Source organism: Dasypus novemcinctus, chromosome 3, assembly GCF_030445035.2.
Source record: "Dasypus novemcinctus isolate mDasNov1 chromosome 3, mDasNov1.1.hap2, whole genome shotgun sequence".
NCBI classification, from domain to species: domain Eukaryota; kingdom Metazoa; phylum Chordata; class Mammalia; order Cingulata; family Dasypodidae; genus Dasypus; species Dasypus novemcinctus.
The window spans coordinates 7,913,505-7,930,217 of NC_080675.1; positions in this window are offsets into that span (position 1 = coordinate 7,913,505).

The window sequence follows — 16,713 nt, forward strand, 5'->3', positions numbered from 1 at the left end:
TAAAGGGATTTGAGTATCAGCAACATTTAATATTTTTGGTAATAAATTCTCAACTAAAAATACTTTCTAGGTGTTATTTCATGAGCAATACCCTCCCAATAAAATTAGATGCATGATTGTGTCTCTGTTGACACTTTTGCCCTCGACCAAGGTATTTGCTTAGATGTCCACATTTGTGACGCAAGTAGCAGCATTGGTGTCCTTGTTCAGCACTTCAGAACTGAGGCTTGGCAGTGACTCAAGCATTAGTGGCAGGCCTTGTCCTTTTAGAATATTCACTATCATCTGCCTGTAGTGACTAAGGGCTTCCAATAAAATTGAATAGTCCACCATGACCAACAAGTAAACATCTGAACAAATCTGCCAACCAACCAGCCAACCAACCGCACACTTTCGACTGTGATGTGTTGAGTCTTGAGGTCAGCAGCCAGCGGTTGCACGGACATGGGCTGTGAAGAGAAAATGCAGGAAGGCGAGGCCTGCAAGTGCCCAGGCGAGTTCACCAACTGGTGAATGTCAGCAGTCCCACAAATCTTATGATTCTCTCTGATCTGGAACTTTCGACTGCAGAGAGCCAGTTTGAATGTTGCCTCTGAAACCACTGCTCATGAAGGTCAACAAAGCGATGGGTGCAGAGAACGTTTTCCCACGCAGCGACCCTGGAATTCTCGGCCTGAAGGGTCAGCTCTCCTGAAGCGGCCTTCCACACCCCAAACTCCGGGCAGCGCTGGGCGAAGGGGTTTTCAGTCCCTGCTTCCACCCCACCCCCACCCCCTCTGTGGCTCAGGTTACTGTCGGGGACACACACTTCCATTTTTGGCAAGGCCAGCTCGAACCTGGCCGGCCCCACGTCACGCCGACACCTGCTCTCCTGGACTTTTCCCCCAGTGGCCCCGAGTCTGCCATGTGGGATTACAAAGAGCTACTCCCAGAGCGGCTCGGGGGGTATTTTAAGGCCTGTATATCCCCTCGAGTCTCCTCTTTCCCCGGGCGTAAAAGCCGCGGCCCTCTCACCTGTTCCCGCTCCTCTTTCTGTGAGGCCTCTCCTCAGCCTCTCCAGCCCGCCCGGTTCCTTTACTTCCCCCTTCGTAAGTTTGATGTATTCTTTAAAAAGTGTCCGTTTCACAGATACGGTGCATTCGAGAAATTCAAACAACGCCCATGAACGAACCTGCTGTTGTCTCAGAGGTCAGCTGTCCTGAGAGGCAGGGGGATGCACTCCACGACAGACTGGGCTCAGCCCAGCTCCCCCGTTACCTGTTAGGCTGAAACATGCAAAACGGAGAGCGCAACTTTAAGCTTCCATTTCCTAAGCTGGAGGACGGGGATGATGATATTTCCTGCTTCGTGGGGTTGATGTGAGGATTAGCTACACTATAACGCACGTAGAAGCCCAATAGGGGTTCAATAAACCTAAGTTCTCAGAACTAATTTTGGTATATGTTTTATGCCATTGCATACACGTATATACGAATAAAAATACAGATATTTTAATGAAACCGGAGCATCCTCTAATTATTGCATTAGTGTCCTTTTTCCACTTGGCTAACAAATCTTTCCACGTGAACATCAATCTAGCTCCTTCATCATTTGTACCAACTACATGTTCCATAGGGATGGGACTCAATTTATTTGTATCTTATACTCTTGATAGACATCTTTTTTTCCTCCTGTTTTGTTTGTTATATACAATAAATAGAAGCAAAACATACCAACAGAAAAATGAGCATGAGATATAAACAGGATTCACAATAGAAGACCGCCCATAAAATAAGAAAATACACCTATAACCAACCTTACTAGTAACTTAGTAACTAACGAAATAAAAATTAAAGGAATAAAGACACGTGATGTCTCACCCCATCATCTGATTAGCAATGCTTAAAAAGAATGGTGATATTTATTGTTGGAGATCACCTGTTTAAATAGGTACAATTCCACACGATTGGTGGGAATGTTAATTATCACAGTTTCTCTGGATGGACATGAATAAGTTACTTATTAATTTGTAGATGCTTTTTATATATTATGAACATTGATACTTTGTTACATGTTGCAATTCTTTCTGCTAGACTTACACTTGTCTTTTAATTTTGTTAATGCTGAGTTTCAATGACATTTTCATTTTAAAGTAGTTATAGCTGCCAGTATCTTACCTTATGGCTTCTAGTTTGGGGATCTTATTTAAGAAACTTCTCCTCATCACAAAAATGTTATACAAAATTATTTATTTCCTAATAATGTTTCTATAGTTTTACCTTTCAATCTATCAGATATTTGTTGTCTGCCTAAGGTGGGTGGTGATCTAACTCATTTTTCTTTTCTAATGGATGGTAATTTTCCCTGAACAGTTTGTTAGCTATTTCATTATTTCTCTGTTCATTTGAAATATTTATCACACACATAAATCTTCGACATGCATGTGTTGTCTTAAAGATTCACATGTAGGTTCATAAATGATATCAACCTATAATTTTATGATGCTGTGTATAATTACCTTCTGTATGTTATTTTGAATCAGAGTTACGTCGGTGTCATAGAAGGAGTTGGGATGTTTCCATATTTTTCTCTATTCTGGCGTAGTTAATAAAATATAGGAATTTGCTCTCTGTTGAAGATTGGAACACGTTACCCAAGGAAATTTTGGACAAAGTGATTTTTTATCAATTTTATTGAGTCAAAATTTATATACAATGGATATACCCATTCTAAGTGTTCTGTTCAATGAATCTTGTAATATGTAGGCACACATATAACAATCATCACAATCAAAATATAAAACCTTTCCTTGATCTCCAGAAGTCTTTCTCATGGCATTTTGTAGTTATTATGCCAACATCTGGCTACTCTGATCTACTGTTCTGTTTTCATGCGCTTTAGCTTAGTTTTACTTTTATAAGAATTTCAAAAGAATGGAATCATAAAATATGTACTCTTTAGTGTCTGGCTTATTTCACTCAATATAATATTTTTCAGATTCATTGATGCTATTGCTTATAACAGTAGTTTTTCTCTTTTTATTGTCAAATATTATTCCATTATATGGGCATACCACAGTTTTGTTTGTCCATTCTACCTGTTTATGGACAATTTGAGTAGTTTCCAATTTCGGGTTATTACGTGATAATATGTAATATATGTGCACATACATGTAAATGTATATATATAATGTGTATATGCTATAAATATTTGTATTCAAGTTTTTGTGTGCACATAATATCTTTTCATTTATTTGGATAAATATCCAGGATTCTTCGGTTATATGGTATTTATGAAATTGCTAAACTGCTTGCTCAGAAGAGGTTTCCACACTTTGCATTTCTATTAGCAATGTACACAAGTTCCAGTTGCTCTACATATGACAATACATACTGATATTGTCAGTTTTCTTAATCTTAGCCATTCTGTTAGGTATGCAGCAACATACCATTAAGGTTTTAATTTGCATTTCTTTGACAATGATCTTGAACACTGTTCAGATGTTTGTATTCCATTGGCACATCTTTTAAGTGCCCCTTTAAATCTTTTGCCTTTTAGTTTTCTCTTCCTCTTAATATTGAGTAGTAATAATTCTTTATATATTCTGAACAAAAGTCATTAAAAAATAAATGTATTGGGTACATTTCCTTCCAACCTATGCATTTAGTTTTCAAAATCTATTGGCAATAATTTAACATACAATTTCTCTTAAAAACTGTCCTCTGATTCTATAACTTAATTCAATTTCTTAATCCTAATGTTGCTTATTTTTGTCTTCTTTCTTCTTCATTTCAACCTTCTTTGTAGGCCATTTAGCTATTTTGCTTATATTTTCTAATAATCTGCTTTGGACTTTGATTTTATATCCTCACATTTTTTTTTTTCTATGTAATACAATTCTATTTTTAGGTTGATTCATTCTTTTCTTCTAATTAATTTAGATTATTTTTAGTATTATTCTTTAATATCTTAAGTTGACATCTCAGTGAACCTTTTTCCAGTCTTCATTCTCTAATAAATGCAGTTAAGTTTTGAATTTTATCTTTCTTTTATATATATCTCCTAGGTCACATTTCTTGGTATTTATAGGTAGTTGTTTCATTTCTATGTGTATTTTTTAAAATGTCTCCTTTAACTCAAATGGCATTTACAGTGCTATTTATTTCAATTCAATTAGATAAATTTTTATTTTATCTTTCCTATTGTTCTTATTTATTTATTTTAAAATTTATGGTTGTTTCCCTTCCTATTTTCTGCATTTGTGAATATATTAATATTTTTTGACACCTCCTCCACTGTCAATTTTTATGTCTGTGTCAGAGGAATTTAAAAAGTAATTATGTTTTCTGTTTGGTTCCATATGTTAATGGTGTGTCCACTTTTTAAACTTTTTTACTTATATTTTATTTATTTGATTTGATATTTGTTCTTAAGGATATGTTAATACTTACTTCTATTATGATTGTGGATTTATTATTTTTTTCTTTGCATCTGCAACAGGTTTTTTATGTGGTTGGGAGTTTTGTTACTAGATGTGTGAATATTTTTCTTGATGTAGTATAATATTTAATAATATTGGAATTCCTTTTTGTCCTATTTAATATTTCTGGTTTGGATTCTATGCTGTTTCATGTATATTTTTCTTCACCTCTTTCTTTTCAGTATTTGCTGGTTTCTCTTTTTCCATCTGTTTGTAGACTTTCTCTGTCATTCTGTTTCAAGGAGAAGTCACATAAATATAATGTAGCAAGATTTTTCTTCAGTTTTTTTTTGTCTTTTAATAAGGGGATTTGACCTATTCACTTTTATTGTAATAGTTAATATTATCAGACTAAGCAATGCTATCTTAATTTCTATTTATCCCGCTTTCTTTTTGTCATGTTTTTCCTTTCCAAAAATGGTTTTATTGGTTTAGTATTCTTAGCTCCATGGTTTCCCCTGAAGTATTAGGAGATATGTATCCTACTTTTAAACAATTTTTGATGTATCATATAAAGAAATTAAGAGTAATTTGATAGAGTACCTGAGATTAAGACAATATGGACTGTCAAGCACAGCATTTTAAAGATGAATAAACATCACTGCAATTGGAATCACAATAAAACACTCATCAGGAACAAAACTAAGCAGACTTTCATGAATTTATGAAGACAGTAGTTGAAGATCAGCTATCCACCACAGACAGTGCTAGGTACTGGGAAGTGAAAGGCATTGAAGAAGACCTGGTGCTAATTATCAGGGCACCTGCTGCCATGGGGGAGACTGGAGCAAAAGCAGAAGGTAGGTTGGGAGAATCCAAGTCATGCATGGACTAGAAGACACATCCCCTAGTCAGGGTGGAGAGTGGAAAGAGTTGAGGGTGAGCCATGTAGACAGTTGGGGTGGCAGCTGCTCTGAGCACAGAGGGCAGTGTTCGCACTGAAACTGAGCAGTTTGGTCTGGATCATGCCTGGGGTGAAGAAGTACAGCCAATGAAGCTGGATAAGTAACAGGGCAGGTCAGAATGGACCTGAAGTCTGCCCTTCAGCCATAAGGCAATGATGTGGTTAAACCATGTGGCTAGATGGAGGGGATAGGACAGCCATCCTTGAAAAAGTATCCTTTTAGGGCCTGAGGATATTTGAATCAATGTTTGGCCTCCTCTTTTATAGGAAAAAAAAGAGTTGGAGCTCTGGGTGAAGTTTGAGCTAGTCATCATCAAAAGGGAACTCACATATTCCAGGGCCTTTATAGTCCACATGATTTCTATGGCATTTCCCACTAAATTCCCATAACAATCCTTCCTCAAGGATGGTCCTATTACAGTCACTTTACAGATTATGAGGCTGAGATTCAGAGAGGTAAGACCACGAGCTCAAAGGCATTGGGCTGGGAGGGGACGGTTGCATTTCAAACTGTGGCCAATGTGATGTGTGTTGTTTGAAAGGGAAGCTTTTTGGGCATTTTGGAGACATGAGCTTCCTATTGCCCACCATGTCTAAGTAAGCTGGACATTGATAGCCCTGCAGGTTTTCAAACGGATCTCGGTGTTTCCATAGCAGGCACCAAGGAGGAAGGGACTGGAGCTCTGGCTGCCAGGTGACCACAAAACCACAGTGATAAGGCTTGTGCCAGGTGGTGCAGGCAGCCCCAGTTGTAGTCATCTGCAAATGACAGGCCCAGGACAGTCTGCTGGCCACAGAATAGTTGGCCTTAACTGCAGAGGCCTCTCTCTGGGAGCTCTGAGCTCCAGCACTGAGTAGCCAGACCAGAGATTTTCATTTCCCCATTTCTAGAGGGTTCATGCAAACACTCACAGGCAGCTATGGCACTGGAGAGCAGTTACTCTGTCTCACTTACCTATTCTGTGTTCTCCCTGGCATGAGCTGTGCCCTGTTTATCACCCAGAGGACTGCCTGGACTTTGGCAGGGGCTCAACGCACACATTTAAGTGATGAGTGAAAACCAAAGAAAACTGAGATCAAGAGATTAGAATTACTTTTCACTTGCCCAAGGTCACAGACAAGATATTATTAGTCAGGGTTCTCCAAAGAAACAGAACCAATAGGATCTGTACATAAATATTTATCAATATTTTATAAATATGTAAATATTAAGAGATTTATTATAGGAATTAACTCATGCAAACATGGGCACTGGCAAGTCTGAATTCCATAAGGCAGGCCACCAGTTGGAAACTCAATGAAGGTGGAATTGAATTCCCCAGGAGAAGCAGCAAGTTGGAAACTCAGATGAAAGTGACAGATTTCCCAGAAGTGAGCCAGCTGAAGAGGAAATAGGAATTCTTCTTTTTGACAGCTGAAATCCTCCATTGTTACTTTAAGGTCTCAACCAATTGGATGAGGAGACTCCTCTCATTGTTGAAGGTTATCTGCTTTGTTGGTTGTAGATGCAATTAGCCATAGATGCAGTCAACTGACTCATAATTTAAATCCATCTAGGAAATGCTCTCATATAACAATATACTTGCTTGACCAAACACTGGACATCATAACCTAGCCAGGGTGACACCTAAGTTAACCACCACAGGCCGGCATAGGTAAGACAGTGAGGTGAGCATGGTTCCTTTTTCACCCCTCACTATCTCTCCACCTGCTCACGCCACAGGCTCCTTGAGCCCAGTTCATAGTCCTTTCTGGGGTCTGACATCTGTTGTGGAAAAGCAACTTGAACAAGGATATGCGAGGAGTTTAGACCTGTAGCAATTCCTAGGTAGTTTATGCTTCAAACTACTCTTTGGTCTGGGTGGGACAGGAGAGGAAACACAATGGATAGTTTTTGATTAAATAACGTTTCTTGTTATAAGGAAACTTTGCCTATCAAGATGAGGATTTTTAATGCATGCTCTGGGAGAGAATTGCTGCTGCTAATGGCCATAAGTTTTATTGCTTTATGATGAGGCATGAGAATGTTAAGTAACACCGGCAGGACCATTATGACATTTAATGTGTTTTAATATTCCTAGCCATGGAAATCAGCTTGAATTCCAATGACTAAAGGGATATACTTATTAGAGGATCTCAAAGCACTTTGTAATTACCAGAGTATTATTTTGTTCTCTATTACAGGAACCACTAAAACATCCTTTGAAGGAAAATTACAACTAGAGAAAGATGATGATTAAATAATAATAGTATTAATAGTAACAATAATAATTGATAAGTCCACATGATCTCCAATCCATTATTCCACCTGATTCACACAACTTCTCTATGAGTTAAGGAATACTGTTCCCATTTTACAAATGAAATTAAGATGCTTAGAGGAATGAGAATTCCAAGCAGGCAGGTGGTGGGACTGTCTGCCCTTCATGAAATTGTTCTCAAAATATTAAAGATTCATGTCCAGTACCAACTCCACCAAAAGTCGCCATCATTGACTGTTAGTGTGCCTGTGCTTCTCCATGCTGCAGGCCTCATTGACTTGTGAGCACAATCTGTGGCTCTTTACCTTTAGTACCTATATTCCACCTTTTTGACAGCAGGAAATGCAAGGATTTTCCCCTCAAATGGTTCCATGCTTCCCCGAGAATGTTCAGTCATCCGTGAAGCATTCTCGTGGCTGTTCACCTGCTGCTATGGCCTTGTAGGGCAACGGGCCACATGGCCTGCTGCAGGTTCCTCCAGGCCTGCCCATCTGAAGAGCTTACTGGATCAAGCACAGTCACCTCCAAGCCACAGTGGGTGGAGCCAGGCTCTGCAGGCCTGAGGCTGTGGAATCTGGGTTTCAGTGTCCACTGGCTCTGAGTTCCTGACCAAAGTGTGCCATCCTGATACCCACGGTACTTTAAACATCAACACTCTTGACTTTGCATACCCTCCTTCCATTGACTCTCTTCCAAGCCATCCGGGCCATGATGGACCTTGCACTCCCCCTCCCTCCCATCCCATAGCATTCCAGGGCACTCTGCCATAAAAACTACCTGAGGGTGCAGGTGGTAATGGCTGGTATTTATTGAGCCTCTACTGTATACCTGGTCCATTGCTGTATCCCGTGTACATCAGTTCTGATCATGGCATCCCAGTAAAGAGGATGTCATCATCCTGGTGGCCCACACATTCATACTTTACTCCCAAGGCACACCCATGATGCTAGGAAGATGGGCTGAGATGGACTGTGTTTGCAGGGGCACACCATGTTTAGAACCAGCATGTGACTCAGTCAACCAATGGTCCTGGGAACAGCTCAGAGCTCCAATGTACCTGTGGTAAATTGTTTGCAAAAACAGTCTTACTTATTGCCTTCCCTATATCCACACCCCTTTGCAATGTGACTTTGCATTTTCTCCCATCAAAAGGAGGAGACTATTTCTCTGCTTCTTGAATTTGGGCTTGCTTGTGACGTATGCTGATTTGTACAGTGTGGCAGAAATGACCCTGTACCAGTTCTGAGTCTGCTCTCCAGAGACCTTGCATGTTGTTCTTGCTAGCACTTTTGGGGTAAACCCAAGCTAGCCATCTGGTTGAAAAGAGGCAGGTGGCCCACACAGTCCCATAGCCAAAGCCTCAGAGCCAAGTGAGGGAGGCCATCCTGGACCAGGCAATCCTCAGCCAGGCTCTCAGCTGACTACTGAAGCATGAGCAAACCTGACCCAGATCAGCACAGCTACCAGCATCATGAGTAATAATATATTGTTGTTGCTTTAAGCCACATTAAATTGTGAGGTTATTTGTTACACAGCGATAGCTAACTGATTCATCATCTGCTTCAAGTTGTTTCTTGGGACTCCATTGCTCTTCCCTGCAATCTGATCTCAGCTGGACCTCATCCAGTGCCACAGCTGGTGCTCCAAGTCTTTCTTCAGTGCTTGTCCACTGGTCTCAGCAATACTCCTTTCCTGATGCTCATGCAGACCCCTCTTTCCCTGCCTTCGTGCCTCACTACCATTTTCTCTGCCCATCCTTTCCCCCAGGAGGACATGATTGCCTATTCCTCCTGAATTCTCAGCCTGCTCTCTCTCTGATGATTTAGCTCCATGGCTCACCTTCTTTCCCAGATTGGGCACTCCTTATGGACTAAATACTGACAGCTGGCATTTAGTAAGGATCTAGAATGAACTTGACACGTATTGTTTTGTTTAATCCTCAGCACCTGTCAGTGAAGTGCTAGGCCTATTCCCATTTTACAGAAGAGGGGCCCCAAGCACAGTGAATTTGCTTGCTCAGGTTGCAGGCACCAAGTGACACAGCTGGGATTTGAAGCCTGGCAGCACTGGCTCCAGAGCTGATGCTCACCACCACCAAGCCACACCATTGCCTGGTGTGTGGAAGCATGGACAAGGGAGTGAGCCAGTGAATAAGACGTGAGACAACGAGTGCACACTGAAGAGCTGCCGGAGGGGAGAAGAGCGTGAGTGTACGAGGGCATGTGCGGAAGGCGAGCGAGTGAAGACCGAGCCAGGGCAGACCAGAATGTGCAGATGCTTGTGCAGGCACATGGACAGGCCCCCGGCCAGGTGAGTCCCTGGGGGGAGATCCCCTGATGGGCTGGGCACCTTCAGGCAGCCTGCAAGCCCCCCCGCCCCGGCTCAGCCAGGTTTTGCTGGCGTTGAGCCTTGTACTGCAGATTGCTCACCAGCTCATGGAGCTGCAAATCCAATTTCTCAAAATAGACCCAGGTCCCACTCCACGCAGAGACACCAGGGCGGTGCGGCCCACTCCAGATGTGACGAGGTGCACTTCAGAGGCTCATTATAATCAGCAGACGCATCGTGGTGCAGGCTCTCATCTCCTCTTACTGCCCTGACTTTCAACAAGGCACTTGGCTTCCTCCTTTCCTGGGTCTCCATCTCGGCGGGAAGCTAAGTTCAAGGAAACTGCCTGTTTGCAGCTCTCCCTGGCCCCGGGGGCTGCTGCCCAGCCAGCTGTGCCCAGCTGCGTTTCCAGGTCCACTGGATCCCCGTCACCTTCAGCGTGGTGCCCCCTTAGCTGGCCTTCCAGGGGCCACCCTCCTCCTCTAGCAGCCTCCACCAGGATCTGGAAGGCCCTTCCCTCCCCTGTCCCTTTGTCCGGAATCCCCTTATTACCTCCTGCAGAACTGTGGCTGCCCTTCCAGCCCCACCCCCCATGCTCCTCTGGATCCGCTCCAGGCATTCCCATCCAAGTAAACCTCTCCTCACCGGCCCTGTGCTTCTGAACATGTTCTTAGTACTTGCAGCCTTGTAGCTCTTTATCCCCCTGCCTGCCTTCCATAGGGTGTTCTGCTGGGAGCTTCTTAAAGACTTATTAATGTTTGTATTCCACTTCATTGATTGCTGTCGAAGGCGTACATCATCAACGACAATTGCTGATCATTTTATTACCATGTCATCTCCCCCGCCCAGGGGAACAACCAGTTCGAAACTGACAGACAAGGTCCCCAGCTTTTTGCTTCGCTAGGCCCCGTTGCCCATGTCTGCTCTGCCGCTAGCAGTGTGAATGGAGAAGAGTGGCTTCCTCCGAGCCAAAGTCCCAGGTTAGCCGCTTACAAGCTGTGAGATCCTGGAAATTGCTTAACCCTTCTGCATAGTGGCTTTCTCCTCCAGAAAAGGGGAATGATAATATTTACCCTATAGGATTGCTACAGAGATTTAGGATAAACAATGTGACGCACCTGAAAGATGCTTGGCCTGTTAGTGATGTTAGACTTATTGTTATTATTTCGAAAAAGAGTCAAACCTGTTTGAATGTGTTGACGGATGGGGAAGTGCCAGTTTCTGCGCTGCCTTCTTAGTTATCTTATTTCTTATGTACAACAGCCTTACAAGGCGGGCACTGCTGGTCTCACTATCCTAATTTCATGGATAAGGAAAATGAGCCTCAGGGATCTGAGTAAGTTTTACAAGTTTGCACAGCTCCTGGGTGGCATTAAACTATCCATCCTCTCCTTGATGAGGCTGAACTTTAGAGGAATATTTTTTGTTTTTGTTTTGCCAAGTGTTATTCCCATATTATTGACAAATTTTGGGGGGGATGCAAAGATATTTGTTGGATACCTCGGGGTGCTCTCTAAACACAGCAGGTGTTGGTTTCCAGCCCCCAGAATTTTGGCTCACTCTCTGCTTAGCACATGTGTATCTAGGGTTCAGAGTTAAAGTATTCATTTCAGGCAGACACTAATTTCAGCAATGCCTTGTAAAGCTGGGAGGTATTTAGATGTCCCTACCTTGATCACTGCTTTTTTTAAAGTTGTTCACAGTTTGTTGAAAGGTGACATTCTCTTGTGGTACTTTATTTTGAAGATCCTTAGAACCTCGACCTTTTCACAAGAAGGAACCATGGGAGTGATATTCACACATACACTGCGTCATTTATTTGTGTCGTAAAAATGTACTAAGACCTTAGACAGTCTGAGGAGACAGAAGTAAGTGGGAAAAGACCTCTCTTCAGTGAGCTCAAGAGCTCATAAAAGGACAGAGAATAAAAAGGCACAGATTTAACAGAAGTGATGCCCTATATACTTTTTCAGGCATTTCAAACTAAACTTCTGTTTTTGGATGAGGTAATAGTGCTCTAACCCTAAATATCTTGCAGGAAAAAATTACACGTATTCATTCATCCATCCATCCATCCGTCCATCCGCTCGTTTGTTCATTTGCCCCTTTATTTGCATGTCATCTACCCTGGGTCAGGCCTTGCTCTGGGTGCTTTAATGGGAAGATCCCACGGCCCCACTCTAAAGGGGAAACCGATAAGGTGACGATACCACCGCAGCACAGGAGGGCTTTGCCAATGGGAAGCACAGGGAGGCGTGGTTACAAGCAGGGCTTTGCCAATGGGAAGCACAGGGAGGCGTGGTTACAAGCAGGGCTTTGCCAGTGGGAAGCACAGGGAGGCGTGGTTACAAGCAGGGCTTTGCCAGTGGGAAGCACAGGGAGGCGTGGTTACAAGCAGGGCTTTGCCAATGGGAAGCACAGGGAGGCGTGGTTACAAGCAGGGCTTTGCCAATGGGAAGCACAGGGAGGCGTGGTTACAAGCAGGGCTTTGCCAATGGGAAGCACAGGGAGGCGTGGTTACAAGCAGAAGGCTTCCTGCCGGAAGGGGGACATAAACTGAGCAAATGCTTAACGGCTTATTCAGCATGGCTGAGCACAAGGATGGAGAGGGTGGAGGCGTGGGAACAGGGGCCATGAAATCTCAGCTGCTCCGGGGAGCAGAGGACAGCAGGGGAGACAAATGGGGGAAGACTGGGATTCCCACCCATCCCTGCTCTCGGTGAAGGTGAAGATGTTATTAGATGCTCCAGAGCGGGGAGTGAGACCATTTGCATAACAAAAGTATTTTACATGAATAATATTCTTAGCCAATAAAATCTAACAATCAAGATGCTCTTGGCAAGCACTTTCCAAAACCTATGCAGTGGTGTCTTACTCTTGCCCAAGGAGCGTCACTGGCTATGTTGAAAGACATGTTCCCATGGGTGCAGTGAACTGGATGGAATGCTCTGGAAGGAGAACCTTCATTGGAGGATGTTTTCCCCGTTGCCCCTTAGGACTTTGAGGTAGGAGCTGGGCTTCTGGGTCTGTCCCTGCCTCTACTTTGGCTAGTTTTTCTCCAGCTGGCCCCGTGGTAGTTCCTGCTAACTAGTTTCAGTCTTATTTGCCATCCCCTTGCCTCTCGCCCCAACTTGGAAGTTTCTGCCTGCTGGATGATCAGAATCTCACCTTATCTGACAATATTCTGCTCCATCTCCCAGGAAGAGTATCCATAATAAAAAGGTTTTTTTTTTCTGAGTTTCTATGTAGGTTTTATAACTTATATTTTAGATTTATTGGTTGTTGGTTTTTTCCTGATTTTTTTTTTCTGATGAACCCTTGTTGTGGAAAATGTGGAAAAGACAATCAGTTCAAGAAAATGGAGATAAAATCACACTGACATCCACAACCCCAAGAAAACCACCATTGACACATCGTAGCCATTCTTTGTAGGGACCGCATAGTATTTCATCATGTTTAAAACCACAGTTTACTTAACAACCCTAATAGCACAAAGGTTATTTCTGATCTTTGTTTTAAAATAAGCCTGCAGTAAGCAGATAATGCCTGTAACCTGTTTTTTTCACACTTATATTAAAGAAAGCTCCTTTTAAGGTAGAGCCTGCAGTATAGAAAAAACTGCAACATGCTCCTGGGCTCCCAGTGGCATTCGAGATTTTCCTGTATATGGTAGATTCTTGTTATGACAAAACAGGAGCAGGAGGAAGAATGGAAAAAAGGGAGGAAGACAAGAGAGAGGAGAGGAAGGGAGGCAGGATGGATGAAAGGTGAAGCTGCAGTTTGATCATGAAGACTCTCAACTCCAAGCCAGATGCCTGGAGTATAATCCCTGATGTGTCCTAACCAGCTGAGACAATCTGATCAATTTATTTCACCCTTCTAGGTTTCAGATCCTGTATCTATAAAGTGGGGCAGATAATAATACCTAGGTTATAGGGTTACTGAGGGGATTAAATGAGATAATACAGGTGAAGTGGGTATGAAAATGCCTGGTGCAGGGTCAAGTACGTGATAAATATTCCCTGTCGTGGGTAACTGACAGATCTCATGGAAGTCAGGGAAGGGCTCTCTGCCTGGCAGGCTTCCATCTTCATGCTGGAGAGCTGATTCCCCAAGGCATGGTCAGTGGGGAGACCCCCATGCAGAGTGCACGCAGCAGCCCCCTCCTCCACCAGGGAGCCCATGAATGACTTCCGGAGGTTTCTTGAGCTTTAGGGCTTAGGGTTCTTTGGCAGGACTGTGGTCAGGGTCAAGTGGACATTGGCAGAACAAAGCCCTTGCAAGGCCTCAGCATCTGTGCAAGCAGAGGGGGTCTTTTAGAGGCAGTGAGATCATGGCAAGGGTGACTTTGTAGGGTCTGACATCCCCTAGCACACCACTCGCCATGTGACCTCGGACGCCTCCCCCCGCCTTAGGGCCTGGCTTCCCTCCTCTGGGACCTGGGGCTGTGCTGCCTGCCTTGTGGAACACATGGGTGCTAGGAGTCTGGTGTCTGGAGGTTAGCATTTCCTGCCCGGTCCCCTGGGGAGTCCGGCCTTACCTGTGGTGCACCCCACTTGCCAAGGCAGGTAGGTGATTTCTCCAGTGTTGGGTGTGGTGCGGAGAAGAGCTGGGGTCTTTGCAGCATCGTTTCCTATTCCCTGGAGAAATGGCAATAGCTGAAACAGGAAGGCGGCCGCCGCTGTTCTGGTCTCTCCATTGACCCCTGTCCTGTTCCCTAGTGTCCTGGTGCCATGGACACAAGTATCAGGGCCCTGCTGATACAGAGAACACTAATGGAGGAAGCACCACTCCTGGTGCCTGGTTCCTACTGGGGACACTCCGAGTTGATGGTTGACTGCCCCTGACCATCTGAGGGGAGAGTCTGGAGCCATCCCTAGCGTGGTTTTTTCCCTGGGAGAGGAGGTGGGAGGACGGCTGAGACCCCTCATCTGGCCGTCCCTTCCCACTGCACTCAGAGGAGGAAGGCAGCTTTCACTCTCAGTGAAGAAGACTTAGCAGGTCCCCAGGGCCACTAGCTGCCAGGGTCCAGGCAGGAAATGGGCAGCAGGGGCCTCCCGGGCAGCTGCAGAGACAGGGGTGGGCAGGGCCGGTCAGCTGGGTTGAGGTTGGGCCTACGCCCTGGGACTGCCAGGAGCCAGGGAGTCTGGCTGGGGAGCCCTTTCCTTCCCTCTGGGGGTGGGCGGGGTCAGGGTCAGGAGCTCGGGAGCATTCTCAGGGAAGAGAACAGGGCAGGGCAGGGATGGCAGGTGGCAGGGGCCTCCTGGACATCCCAGCTTTGCCCAGCCACAGATGTGGATCCCTGGCCCCACAGGCTTAGCCCTGCCTAGCAGTAAACCCTGGGACAGAGGTAAGAGGGCAGGGAAGTAGGTGGAGTAGCTGTCATTGATTAGGCACTTGTTAGGGACCTTTTGTCATGTTGGATGCCTCAATACATTTTTAAAGCTTAATTTTCAGAAAACATTGTGAAATAGATATCATCTCATTTTATTGATGGAGAAACCAAGGCTCAGAAAGATTTAGTAACTTGTACAAGATTACCCAACTTGTCAGTGGTAGAATCAGGATTCAGAGAGAGGTCAGTTGGGTTCTAGAAGCAGCATCCTGGTTTCAGATGTCAGACTTCTCCCGAAGATTGGTGAGACCTCTCCCCTGCCAAGCTGCAGATTCCTCTATGCCCAGAGCACACAGGGCACATGTCACCTCTGTGGCTCTGCCTCTTGCCACATACCAGTTCCCTCCTTACAGGATCCAGAGCTCCTGCATTCCACGGAGGCAGCTGGGAAAATGGCGCTTATAGTGTTTGGAAAGTGCTTAGCAGGGTGCCTGGTTTGAGGTGAGCCCTCATCGAGGTGCTTTTCCTTCTTAGTATCTGTTTCAGGTTGAGTTCTCTGGGAAGCAAACTCGGATGTGATGGTTAATGTGGCGCATGTTCAGTGGGGGCTGCTCTTGGTACCAACACCTGCAGGGGGCGGGGGCAGGAAGCAGGACTGGGTGGAGGGAGCAGTCCAGCTGCAATGCCCACCCAAACCCATCCTGGAACCAGGATGGCCCTTCAGGGTTGTCCCACCTTTAATCCCCCACTCATCTGCATTGGGTAGGAGTCAACTGATAAAGGTGTGCTTTATGAGGTGGCCATAGCAAGGCAGCACAAATGAGATGGCTGAACACAACAGAAATGCATTCTCTCTCAGTTTCAGGGGCCACGAGTGTGAGATCAAGGTATGGGCAGGGCCGTGTTTCCTCCGGAGGTCCTAGGAGAGGAAGTTTCTGGGCCTCATCCAGCTTCCCTTAGCCCCAGTATTTGGTGGCTTGGACAACGTCATCCCAATCTCTGCCTCCACCTGGAAGTCTTCTCTGTGTCTCTGTGTCCTTACAGTTAGGTTCCACCCTAAATCCAAGATGATCTCACCTCAAGTTCCTTACTTAATTATATATGCAGAGACCCTTTTTCCAAACAGGGTCACATTCTATAAGGTGACATTCTGAAGTTCTATGTGGACATGAGTTTTGGGAGACATGCTCCTTAGTTGTTGCTGTATTCTTCCAACCTCATTTTAGACTCTGCCTCCTTGGTTCCCATGTGGACACAGATGCTTCCTACCACTCCCAAGCCACTCCCACTGCATCCTTGTTCCCAGCACGTGACTGTCCTGAGGTCCCTGAGCCCTTAGGTATTGCACCAGCACCTGCCCCACCCCCATGCAGGCTGACAGTGTGGTAGACCCTTCCTGGGCCTTCCTACCCTCCATGCCGCCAAT